This window comes from Rhagoletis zephyria, unplaced genomic scaffold (genome assembly GCF_001687245.7).
Source record: "Rhagoletis zephyria isolate East Lansing unplaced genomic scaffold, Rhagoletis_zephyria_1.1 Rzeph_scaffold_01080, whole genome shotgun sequence".
Lineage (NCBI taxonomy): Eukaryota > Metazoa > Arthropoda > Insecta > Diptera > Tephritidae > Rhagoletis > Rhagoletis zephyria.
The window spans coordinates 30,053-43,053 of record NW_016158164.1 but is presented as its reverse complement, the minus strand read 5'-3'; the positions used below and the strand labels follow the sequence as shown (position 1 = coordinate 43,053).

Here is a 13,001-nt window from a genome sequence, read left to right as displayed (position 1 = left end):
TGTGAACTTATGTTCATAAACAATATGCAAAATATGCCGGAAGTAAAGTTACAGTCAGTTCATCATCTTAAACAATGAAACTATGACCAATATGCTTTCGATTGCCTTTCACCAGCATTTGCATTTTGCCGCATTTTTTTGAGACATTTTACTACAATTTTGTTGCTATTATTTATTTTGCTATTTTAGGGCACAGGTGTTCGACGACGTTAGTGTCTTGAAGTTTGCCTTTTTTTGCTCGACCCATTCTTCCTCTTTTTCATGCCGCTTGCTTGAAAGTGAATTTTTATGGCGAGCAGCAGCACATTAAAATTCATTCAACTCTACTCTATAACGCGCACTGTTGCATTTTGTGGCAGTTGCCGTCTAAGCATTTTCATGCCTACATTCATACAAATACACATGTGTACATACAAATATATATCGCAAATTTCCGTGCGCTTTCGGCAGCGGACGGCCCTTAAATGGCGACAGCAGCCAGCCATTTCGCAAGCAACTAAATTGACGAACAGCTGGATGGCTGTTGAATGCAACTGACAACACCTTCCACCATCGGCCGCCAACGCCACCAGCAGCAGCAACAAACGCCTTTTGCTAGGTGCATACATATACACATGTTTCTTCATAAGTATTTGTGTTTGTTTGTTTGTGTATGTGTCGTTATGCCGCCCTCGGCGCACTAAAATGCACAATGCGTGGACTCATTGCTCCACATATTTTTCGTAGTTTTCCGCTTCTTTTTTGTCTCTTAGTTATTTTTGATATTTTTCTCTTATAATTTTTGTGTCTTTTGGGCCTTTAATGCTGCTACAGTCGCGCGCGCTGCAGATATGTTTTTCTCAGCGTTTTTTGTTTTTCTTTTTTTATGTGTAAATGCTTTTGGCAATTAAATGCAACCCACTTTTGGTCGCTAAAAATACAACTAACGAAAATAACGTGAGCTAATGTATGAACGAGTGTGTCTGCATTTGGGTTATGAATATTAGCGGCGGCAAAAATGTTCACTGCTTTGTATTGAAAAAAGAAGCCGTTACGAAAATATGTATATAGTACTTTAGTGCAGTCAAAAGCTTTTATTTCCTGCTTCTAAAGTTTCTAAGTCGCGATGGCGTTAAGGAGGAGATATGCACATCTAATCTGGACTAAGGCAACAAGAATTCGCACTACAGTTGCCTTCACAGTCCTTCCCTTCCCTCATCGAGAGCCGATTGGTAGGGTCTCTGGATACATAATTTGAACACCCATTGCACCAAAATTCAACGCATAGCTGTAGTAGGTGTTTTCTCTGACTTGCTGGAAGTGGGAAAATAAATTCGTCTGCCAGACGTTTGTGTTGTCTTTCGAAGTGTAGTACATATGCATTTGCACTAACCCACTTTCAAACTTCCTTTTCTCGGACCTTCGGGCAACAGCTATGTCTCTGCTGTCCTCCACAATAAAGTCGAAGCTTGCCGGTTGAAGAGCGAAAGAGTATTTTCCATAAAGCTAGTAATTGGTTTGAACTAGACTTAGGTTGTGGCCTTCGTTCTCGCAACATTGAACGCGTGCTAGAATCAGTTTCCACTCTTAATCGGAAACACTCATGTTTATACATGAGCAGTCTATAACGGTTCTAGAGCTGGACTAAGCGGATTTGTACTCAGCTTCGCCTAGCTCTGTGCTCCCATCGTGATTTCTAACCGCAGACCAAATACAATTCTTTTTTTTTTGACTGAGCCTGACCAAAGTACTCGCTTATACATGGAAAATTTTGTCAAGCCAAATATTTTTTCCTTTCGCAGTTGCTCGTTTCATTTACACAGCATTTTTTTTTATATGGAACTATAGTTTTCTCGTTCCCTACAAACTTCGAGTTGCTGCAATAAAATTTGCCTCGTATAACGAAAGATGTGTTTCATAAGTCAAAGTTTTGATACTTCGAAGGGCATATTCAATTAAGAGCATCTTCATTGGTTGGTGGTTAGTCCTAAGCGGCTTGTAGTAGTGCTTGGTTTCCTATTACAGGGTTTCAGTTGTTTTTCGATTATCTAGTAAAGCCCCTCTTTACTGCTGAAACTTACTCTCTGGCTTATTGAGTCTACATTCATGGGGCCTCGACCTCTCGTGAGCTCTCTAGTAGCTTATTGATCTCCTGTTCTGGCTCTTATCATGGTTGAATATCATCTACATACATATGTATATTTTAATAGCTTTTAAAATAAAAATCCCAGAAGTTTAATCAAATCTTTTTAATTTTACTTTCAGTTTCCCCCAATTATGAAAAATCAATGTGAAAAAAGTAGCGAAAGTGAAGTTCTAGGCAAAGTGAGTTAAAGGAGCGGTTCGGTCGCATGCTTCAGTTCGGTTTCATTCGATTGCGATCGCTAAGCGAGGGAAGAAATATCACGTGTGGTCGTCGTCGCTGTTTTAGTGGGCATACGAACGCAAAGTGATTTGATAATAAACAATTAAAAGGAAATTTAAATAAAAAAGCAAAAAATAAGAAAATTGAAATTAAAAAATGAAACAAACGTTTCAAAAGCATAAGAAAGAAAGGAAATAAGAAAATTAATAAGTAAATTTATTGAAATTTGTAGAGCTAAAGAAATCTAGAAATGAAAGTGTGTATAGTATGCATAAAGCGTGTAAAGAAAAAAGCTGTCTCAATACGCCATTGTGCAAAATTGAATAAAATAAGTGAAGTGCTTGTGAAATAAGTGTTTTTTCCGTCGCGCGCTCGAGAAATATGCAATGTTTATGTTTCCAAATCGAATACTAATTTTTTCCTGCATGACTCCAGATTCATGGAAAAAGGTCCACAAATGCTAGCGCGCCGTAAAGGAGTGGTAAAGGTGAGTGGTTCCATTGTTATTGTTCACGTACAATATGGTATTTTATATATATATATCCGACAATCTTTGCCTCTAAACTATCCAAGCGATAATTTCGTTACCTTTGTGGCATAAATTTCTATTTTTTTTTTTTGAGGCCTGTGGAAGAACCGTAGACATTTACTGACATTTTCGCTATCCTGATTGTTAAGGAATGCCTCTCATCCATTCTAGGGACACTTCACTCCTTTGCCTAGCCATTCATTCAATCATTAAAACCTATTGACATACATATATTGAGTTGTAAATGATACGGTTACCGGTTCAGGACCAAGGGAAACAAATTTCCCAAAAATTTATTCCATTTTTAATTTTCAACAAAAGGAGGAGGTTATCAATTCGTCGGAATATTTTTTTATGTATGTTACCGCATAAGTTTGAACCACGTCGACCGATTTCGATTTCTATCGGAAAGGTGGTGCCTCAAGGGTGGTCCCATACTGATATGGTTTAGATCCGATCATTGGATCATGAAGAAATTAAAGGTACCTACTCCTAAATTTTAAGATGAGAATTGAAGTCGAAAAACTGCTTGTTAGTTTGTGCTTTTATCAAACAATTTTAGGAAAAAATAAATTTTCAAAGTAAGATTTTTTTTTGTGAAAATTTTGTTTTAAGAAAACATTACTTTTATGAACGAAAAAAAACAAAATTTAGGAAAAAGTACGGTTTTTTGGGAAAGAAATATGTTAGCCAAAATTAAAAAAAAAATGCCAACATAAGAGACAAAAATTTTTTGGAGAATAAAATTATTTTTGCAGTAAATTTATGTCGCGAAAATTTGTTTTTAATAATAAGTAATAATTTTTAAGGATAAAAATATATGGGAAATAAGTAGTTTTGAGGGAAAAAACATTTAAGGGAAAGACTATCTTTATACGATTTTTTTAGAAAATTAAAAAAAATAATGGCTACCAAAATTATAAAAGCTTATGTACGAAAATTTTATATGCGGGCAAAAACTTATTTCCTTAGGGAAAAACCAATATGCACATTTTTGAAAAAATTTGGGGAAATCGCGTTTAAAACAAAATTAGAATATTGTTTTGGAAAAAAATATTTTATTGGAGAAAATTATGAGATTAACGAAAACTTTTTGGAATAATAAAATTAATGAAGTTTAAAAAACAGTTTTGAAAAAAGGCTAACGAACATTTTTTGGAAGAAAATAGTTAGGAAACAATTATTTTTAATTTAAATTAATAAAAGCTATTTAAAAAAGAATTATTTTTACATTGAAATCTTATATACGACATTTTTTTATTCAGCTTTTGATGAATAAAATTTTACAATTCAAACCATTAGTTTTTTATTTTAGGTCCTGAGAGGGTTAAAATTCATGCAAATTTCGATATACATAAATAATTGTGTACTTGTATACATATGTACATACTCATGTATGTCTGTAAATTTCCTAGCACTTTTATTTATCGCAACCACATTCGTACAAACCGTTGTTTTTGATTTTGTGATGAAAATTTGGGTCAGTTATTTTTGTTGACTTCACTCACCTTTTCGATAAAACTATCCAGCAAACCGGATTAGCTGCTCTACAAATCGTCTGACCTGAAAATTAAAAGAGAAAAAACTTGTGTTGAGTGAAATTCCACATTAAATTTTTGGCATTTGATATTTATGAAAATTCATAGTTATTGCAACGGCCGCCAAAAATTCCCTCTGACCGTTACATTCCCCCCGAAACTGCACTACAACACCTAGACGCCTCGTACTCCCTCTCTCTCTCTATCTCCACACATCTTCCACCAGCCAATAAGAATGCGAATGCAACTGATTGGCGTCTTTGGCAACAGCTCACTGCGGCCGGACGTTGCACATTGCCGTTGAACGCTTTCACAAGTCCAGCGCGCGCATGCCACAAATTTCGAAATGCGATTGCAATCACAATTGCGCACACAAAAAGCCACGTCGTACACAAATTAAGTGGATGTAAACGGCAGGCGGACATAAAAATAATAACACGGCCAGCAACAACAATGACAGCAACAGAAAAACTTATTACTTAGCAAAAGGCAACAACTAACACTGAGGCGCATTGCACTGGCTCGCTTGCGCGTTGTTGCACTGGTGCGCTTTTCGTTATGCCGCCAACGTTTCGTCGGTTTCAATGCAATGCAAATGAAATTGCACTTTTCCGAAAAAGGATGCCGATAACAAAAAAAACAAAAACAACAGCCGCAGCGGAGAGTCGACAAAGCAAGCAAGGCGCACTGCACCAAATCGAATCACATTGATTGGCCAAACGAAAATTCAAATTGAAATCAGCAAACAGAATTGGCAAGCAGAGTCAGTGAGCAGCCAACGGCTGGGGAAGCGGCCAACGAGCAGCGCGGTTATCGACGCATTAATTTTCTGTGGTAAGTTGAAAACTGCAGTTGCTGTTGGCATGTTGCAAGTCGCATCGGAAATTATAAGGCCATTGTCTGCCATATTTGGGGGCGCTGCGCCGCTTGATTGCCGCATTTTTCAGCGCTAAAGCAACAAAAGCAATAGCAGCGGCAGCGATGGCTATTTGGCAAGTTGGCTAAGCGGTTGGTTTAGTTGTTGTCGACTGCCATTAGTTGGTGTTGGCGGTTTTTCGCGTTTTTTTGGTGGGCGCAAATCAGCTGCACCAAATCGCGGTTAATTCAATGAAAAGTGCTTTGAAAATCGAGCGACACATTTACATTTGTTGTTGGGCGGCGTATGGCCGGTGGGTTGTGGGGCTGTGGGGTTTGGGCTGCAGGCGGTTTGCAAATTTGGCGCAGTAATTGCATGCCAGATGTGTGTGTGCCAGTTTACTTAAGTCATAATTGCGGTATATGGCAAGTGCGCATGCGTGCCGTCGTCATCACTTCAAAATCGACGAACTGTAATCGTTGCTGATTTTTTCTCGACATTCCAGCGAGTAATTAGCAGTTACAAAGAAAACGTGATAGCTGGCGAGAAGCGTGAGCAAGTGACGAAATCGAAGTTGAGTTTGGGTTGAGATTGCAGCTGAATTTTGAGGATGTGGCTAATTTAAGTTAATTGTCTTCGCTGAAATCAGAAATGCTTTGGTTAGCATAGGTTAGTAGAGAACGGGCCTGTCATGAACCACTACTTAGCATTAACGAGCGTCGAAAGCTTGCATGGCCCAAGGGCCAAAAGGTGTTTCGCTTCAAACGCCATAAATATGTATAGCACTTGTCGTCCTGGGTTCAAGTTTTTGAGATCTCAGCGATATCTCCGAGCTGTCACCATTATAGAAAGCAAACACTTCTACCTTCAAAATAAGACAAATGCAATGATCTTCTCACTTTCATGTAGGTATAAGAAGTACATATGTAGCTTTCTGTCCCGGTTATGCCTCGGCTTTAGTCTGTATGAAGTAAATTTCCTAGCAGGCTGNTTTTTCTCGACATTCCAGCGAGTAATTAGCAGTTACAAAGAAAACGTGATAGCTGGCGAGAAGCGTGAGCAAGTGACGAAATCGAAGTTGAGTTTGGGTTGAGATTGCAGCTGAATTTTGAGGATGTGGCTAATTTAAGTTAATTGTCTTCGCTGAAATCAGAAATGCTTTGGTTAGCATAGGTTAGTAGAGAACGGGCCTGTCATGAACCACTACTTAGCATTAACGAGCGTCGAAAGCTTGCATGGCCCAAGGGCCAAAAGGTGTTTCGCTTCAAACGCCATAAATATGTATAGCACTTGTCGTCCTGGGTTCAAGTTTTTGAGATCTCAGCGATATCTCCGAGCTGTCACCATTATAGAAAGCAAACACTTCTACCTTCAAAATAAGACAAATGCAATGATCTTCTCACTTTCATGTAGGTATAAGAAGTACATATGTAGCTTTCTGTCCCGGTTATGCCTCGGCTTTAGTCTGTATGAAGTAAATTTCCTAGCAGGCTGTGACGGGCAAATGGGAATGAAACCGTTCATTCTTCGCTTTCATAAGCCTTACTGATAGGAATAAAAAGCAAATACTTAGTATCCCTGTCGCTCTAGGCCGTTCTCTGTGGTGGACTAAAATGTCNGTGACGGGCAAATGGGAATGAAACCGTTCATTCTTCGCTTTCATAAGCCTCACTGATAGGAATAAAAAGCAAATACTTAGTATCCCTGTCGCCCTAGGCCGTTCTCTGTGGTGGACTAAAATGTCANTCCTGGGTTCAAGTTTTTGAGATCTCAGCGATATCTCCGAGCTGTCACCATTATAGAAAGCAAACACTTCTACCTTCAACATAAGACAAATGCAATGATCTTCTCACTTTCATGTAGGTATAAGAAGTATGTAGCTTTCTGTCCCGGTTATGCCTCGGCTTTAGTCTGTATGAAGTAAATTTCCTAGCAGGCTGTGACGGGCAAATGGGAATGAAACCGTTCATTCTTCGCTTTCATAAGCCTCACTGATAGGAATAAAAAGCAAATACTTAGTATCCCTGTCGCCCTAGGCCGTTCTCTGTGGTGGACTAAAATGTCAGCGTATACAAATCTTCCATGCAAAAGAAACGTGATTCAGCCTAATTCAATGTCGAAATTAAGTAGACAATTTAGTCGTACTTGGAATGTTCGCTCAGCTTCTGAAGCTCGTATCAAGTTTGGACTTAAATTCTCATAGAAAAACTCAGAAGCATTAAAAGACAAATATTTGCAACCTTAAAACCTTTCAGCCCTCAACCAGCCACTCTGTCACAGTTTCACTGTTGCCACTGCAACACAGCTCGCCTTCGCTCATGGAAAGCTACCCCACAATGCGAATATCTGATTATGNCACTCTGATTCACAGATTCACTGTTGCCACTGCAACACAGCTCGCCTTCGCTCATGGAACGCTACCCCACAATGCGAATATTTGATTATCTTGCTTTGAATTGCGAATCGTTTTAGTAGCTTTAGTACCACCCACCCCTTCCTTCCCGCCGCACACTCACTCCACACTCTTTTGCCATGTAATTAATTTTGTGGTTGCCATTGCATTCCGCACCGAGGCACTTCACACCTTTTTCTTGCACTTAAGTGTTGCTGCCACTTCATGTGGCACTAATGTGCATAGAGAAGCGAAAAAAGCGTAGCTGAAGCACGAAAAATGAAAATGAAGACAATAACGCATTGTATAGATTAAGTGCATAAGTAAGCAAAAAAAAAAAACAAAACAACACAGCGCAGCCGGGCCGGTTACAAGCTTTCTGAAGAGTTACCAAAAAATGAAAATCTCAACTCACCACCGCTCGTCCGCCCAGCTAAGCGGCGCATTCAAGGTGTGTGGCATGGCCGATGTGCTGCAGCCAGCCTCCCCAAAGAGACGCATGTTAAAGCGTGCTTAACTGCACTGATGAAATATTGGTGGCTTCTACTGGTTCTTTACGAACTGTTTCGATACTTCTTCTCAATCTTTCTGTCTTATTTTGTGGAGCGTAGATTAAATAGAGTTGTTGTCTACGGAAGTGGCCGATGATAAGTATTTTACTCTAGCGGCATTCTATGCGTGTCCGCTTGTATGCGCGTAGCTTAATTTTTACTCCTCCACTACTGCCCTGCCACGCTGGTGGTCCGACGTGATTAAATCGTCTATCGTTGTATTTATTTTTTATTGTTGCAACGCAATCACAAATTGAAGGTGAACAACGTTGAGGTGACACAAGACATTTTTATGGATGCCAATAAACTGTTGCACCGCAGTCGCAAAGGGAAGGAGGAGAAAGGCAGTGTGAGCTGTGTGACTAGTGTGAGACGCGGCGGAAGCGACGCATGTTGACTCATTCGAGGTGTGAAAAATATGTGGCATTGTGTGGCGTGCGCGAAAGCGTCTTAGGAATGTATTTGACAGCGAATGAAATTCCTTTAAATTGACAAGCAAGAAAATGTGAGTTGAAAGCGACTTTGTTGAAGAGAGATTTATTCACGTGATTTTCATGAAATAAAATATTATGTTCAAGAGAAGGCCGACATTATTCAAAGAATTAGAGATAATTTATGCACAACAAAGGAGACTTTCGCTTAGAAATATCCATTTGAAGAGACTTGCTCTGTGATATTTAGAGCTAAGAAAATAACAAAAAGAGGTGTGCTTAGCGCGATCCATGCTGAGAAAGAAGTCTGATAAGGAGTTGTGGTGATCGCCGAAATAGCAGCTACAACTTCACAGCATTGCAAAGGGTGGTTGGTCAAATTGAATAAGCCTTGAATGAAGGAGAATATGCGATGGGCGTATTCCTCGACGTAGCGAGCGCTTTCAACAATATTTCAGCCAATTCTATGTTACAAGGGGTTGAACTGGTTGGGAGTAACATAACCCTAAGAAACTGGATACGCAAGCTACTAAGTTGCTGCATAGACTCAGCCAAATGGAGTGCAGCAACTTCGCGGAAACAAGTAAACGTAGGGACTCCACAAGGGGGGTTCTATATCCCCTCCCATGGTCGTTAGCAGTCAACAGAATACTTAAATATTTTGAAGGCAAAGCGAAAAAATAGCTGCTTATCCGGACGATATAGCAATTATGCTTTGCGGAAAATGCCTCAACACGATGGGCTCCGTGATAGGCCAGGCACTTCGCGATATTTATAAATGGTTGAAGGAAGTAGGCCCCAGTGTAAATCCGGACAAAACAGACCTGGTGCTCTTCACCAGGAAGTACGAAATTCAGGAATTGAAGAAAGCCTCAAAAGGCGCGATCTTAACACAGAAAAATCACATGAAATACTTAGGGGTGACACTGACTAACGACAGTATGCCAAATGTAACGGCGAAACAGGTTGCTCTTTCTGCATGTAAAAAGATGCTGAGCAATACTTGACACATTGGACATTCAATGCGATTGCGAAATCGGTATTATTCTACGGAGTACTATTGTGCTGGACAGCAAAATGTATTGATAGAATGGGCTTTTACTATCCAGCCAGTCCTACCTAACCTAACCTCTGATCTCATCTATGATCTAAGAAAATTCCAACTGGGGGTTCTATTGTTTATTCTCGACATCGCGAAGTTTCCTTCGCTGGCAAACGGAGTTTCACTGAAAGTCGGGTTTGAGCTTAATTGCCACCCATCGCAGACGAACAGCTTGCGGCTTGCCTCGAGATACCTGCGTAGCACTGATGCAATTAAGGTCTGTTTACTTTTGCAGGTTAGACTTCTTTACATGATACGCGCTCTCTCTTTACTTGCTCTCTTAAGCGCACTCAGCTAACACTCTTTCCCCTTTTCCTTTTCGGCAGGCCCTTTCGTAACATTTTGTTGAACTTGTCGTCAACGATTGATGGGATAATTGACTTAGGCAGAGCTAAGTAGTGCCGTTGCAACAAACACTAAAACCATTTCATATGCAGCCAGCATCCGGGATTTTAAAAAATTATTTAATAAGCCACTTGAGAAGTGCACAACCCTATTAAGTAGACGAATGCAATGAAAAATTAAAGCACAAATATTTTTTTTTGCATACTTTTAAGCACGCTATGCAAAATATTTCATAATTTTTTAGTAGATAAAATACAGGTCCCTGTTACTCCTATTTCTTTCATACATATTTTAACTGAGCTATTTTAATTAGCCTTTTTATTGAGTGCATATGTAGGGATATCTTCTCCACTTCAGCGCAGACTGCTTCTTTAGCTCATCTCAAACCCATTTCCATGGCACTCAGCTGCCATTAACTCCTCTTCGCAAGTTGCAACCTTTCCACTCTTACTGCAACACACTTCTGCACTTAAGCGCAATCTTCCGCCGAGTGCTTCACATTTTCGCTTGCCACATGCTGTGTTTGCAACATGCATGCTGCCGCAGGCCAAAATTGACCATTAAATTAAGTTGTCCGCCGCCATATTAATGAACTCGCAAAGTGCTCGCTTCCCACTTACGGTTAATTACAGCAAATCAAAGTTTTTCGCCAGTGCGCTTAAGTGCCACACTTAATACTTGGCAGGCAAAAAAAAAAGCAAAAGTTTATTCATGCAACAGCATTACATAAGTGCAACATGCAGAAAATTGCCGGTAATTCACGGCACACATACACACATCTCGAGAGAGTCTCGCACGCAGCACGAAATCTTTTTGCTGTCGGACTCATGCAACATGTGGTGTGCTTGTGGCATTGGTGCAGCAAAATATTTGCTGTAACTATAACGTCCATTTGGTTGTTCGCTTTGTCTGTCCTCCATCTCCGTTTGGCTAAATGGCGTGAATTTATTAATTTTGTTATTTAACGCGTAATGGGCGAGTGTTGCTACCACATACATAATATGTACTAACATAAAAAAAAACACAACAACAATGAGTGTAAATTGCGCAATAATTTATGTAAATTAATTAAATAGCGACAGTGCGCGCGGCACAACAGCTAAAAAAAAAAAAACAATGCGCGTTGCTGCCACCGTAAATGTTTTTGTTGCACTAATTGCCAATGCTGTTGGTGGTTGTTTGCGGTCATTTGCGTCCAACGTATTTGTTGCTGGCATTTATTTCGCGTCGCTGATTGACCGCAACGAGAGCTTAGTGTGCTTCCCGCGCGCTTTCGATTTGTTCGCGCTCCTTGCTGCTCTCTCGCTTGGCGTTGCCACCATGCCGCAACATGCAACCAGCCAGCGCGCGTGCAATATGCACACAAATCATCGCGCTCGCCGCCGCCGCCTCGAAAGCTACGACTGTAATTCACTAATATTACACGCGCCGCAACAAGCCACACAACAATGATTACAATAAAGATTAGCAGCGCGCGGCGTTACATGAGTGTGAACATGCAGTCGCATATCTCGCAGATTCACACAGCCACTTGCAGGGCGCGCATTCTATTTTAATTGTCATTGCGTTCGCATTCGCATGCGGAGGGTGTTGACAATGCAAGCGCAAGCGAGGGTAGGACTTAGGTGCCGAGAGGAGGAAGTACGAGCAGCGGAAATAGCAATGAGTGACGCGTATGCATTGTTATTTTTTTTTTTTTATTAATTTTGTTATTTTGCAAGCGCGAACTCCAGCGCGTTCGCAAGACAAACAGCCAAACATTCAGCCAGCCAGTGTTGTACGCGCGTTGCATGCAAGTTGATTGAATTATTATTGAACGCAGACATGACTGTGATTACTGCGATTGTAGTTGTAATTGCAGCCTGAGTATTTTTTGTGCGCGCACATTGTTGTTGTTGCTTTCGTGTGCATTGCTGTTGACTTCGATGCTTCTTTCCATATACTTACATACAAAGTACATATTTTTATTTCCATCTTCTCTTGCGCTATTTATTTATATTCATTACCGTTGTTATTGTTGTGATTTTCATTTTACATATGTTCACATAGTTTGCGTCGTTTTCGTCTTATTTTCTGTATTTTGTAATTTGTTATTTGCTGCTGTTGCCTTTCTACTTAATTAAGTCATTGCATTCGTTATAGCACGGGCGTGATCACATGCGTGGGCCATGCTACTCCCTCGGCGCTCACTCACCTACTATTTATCTCATTCATCCGTTCGTGCATTCACGCAGCGTTTGGTTCGTTTGTCGATTCGCTGGAAAGGCGTGCGAGTGAAGTTGTAATAAATTTTCCTTGGTTGTCGAGGGCCAAGAGTTCGACGTGCTGGTATTTATTTAAGAAATCTGGGAAATTTTCTAGCAAGCGAAATGAAACTTGTACTTTTCTAAAAAAAAAAATATAAAAATACGGGAGTGAATATTTAAATGGATTACTAAAATAATTTATTCCCTCGGAATATCGATAACCGAAATCAATGTCTACACTCGAAAAAAAGTCAGCTAAATATATTTCTCTCATCACATGATTTTGTTATAGGTACCGTATGTATTCAGTGCTCTCTGCTAACCAAGCGACAAACGGTCTTTAGTATAACTAAATGTTGGCTCAAAATTAGTCGGAGAATATCTGACCTACAGTAGATCTGTTGGTTAGGAAAGGATCCATCGTGCAAGCAGAAGGTGGTTGTATTTTTAACTACTCTTGGATAGATGAGCCTCATGTCTGTTAAGCGAGCGCTTGGCGAAAGATCGAGGATGTCCGTAAAAGACCGTAGGTGTTTAAGGAGAACCTGGACTGCTCTGTCGCAGCTGTCAAACTGTTTTCACGCCTGGAGCACATACCTTCAACAATCTATTTGCCCTGACATTTGTCTAACAGTCATATGGCACTTTACTTTTCATTAGTGAAGTG

The 13,001-nt window shown here is 40.1% G+C and overlaps 1 protein-coding gene across 1 annotated transcript in view; it reads right to left on the bottom strand.

Annotated features, from left to right (window-relative positions):
• Positions 1-12,797, bottom strand: part of boi (brother of ihog) — a 59,982-nt gene extending 47,185 nt beyond the window's left edge. Inside the window, 2 exon segments of the mRNA XM_017615848.1 lie at positions 4,382-4,436; positions 12,787-12,797. The gene's annotated coding sequence lies outside the window, so the exon portion shown is untranslated.
• Positions 12,798-13,001: the final 204 nt, after the last annotated feature.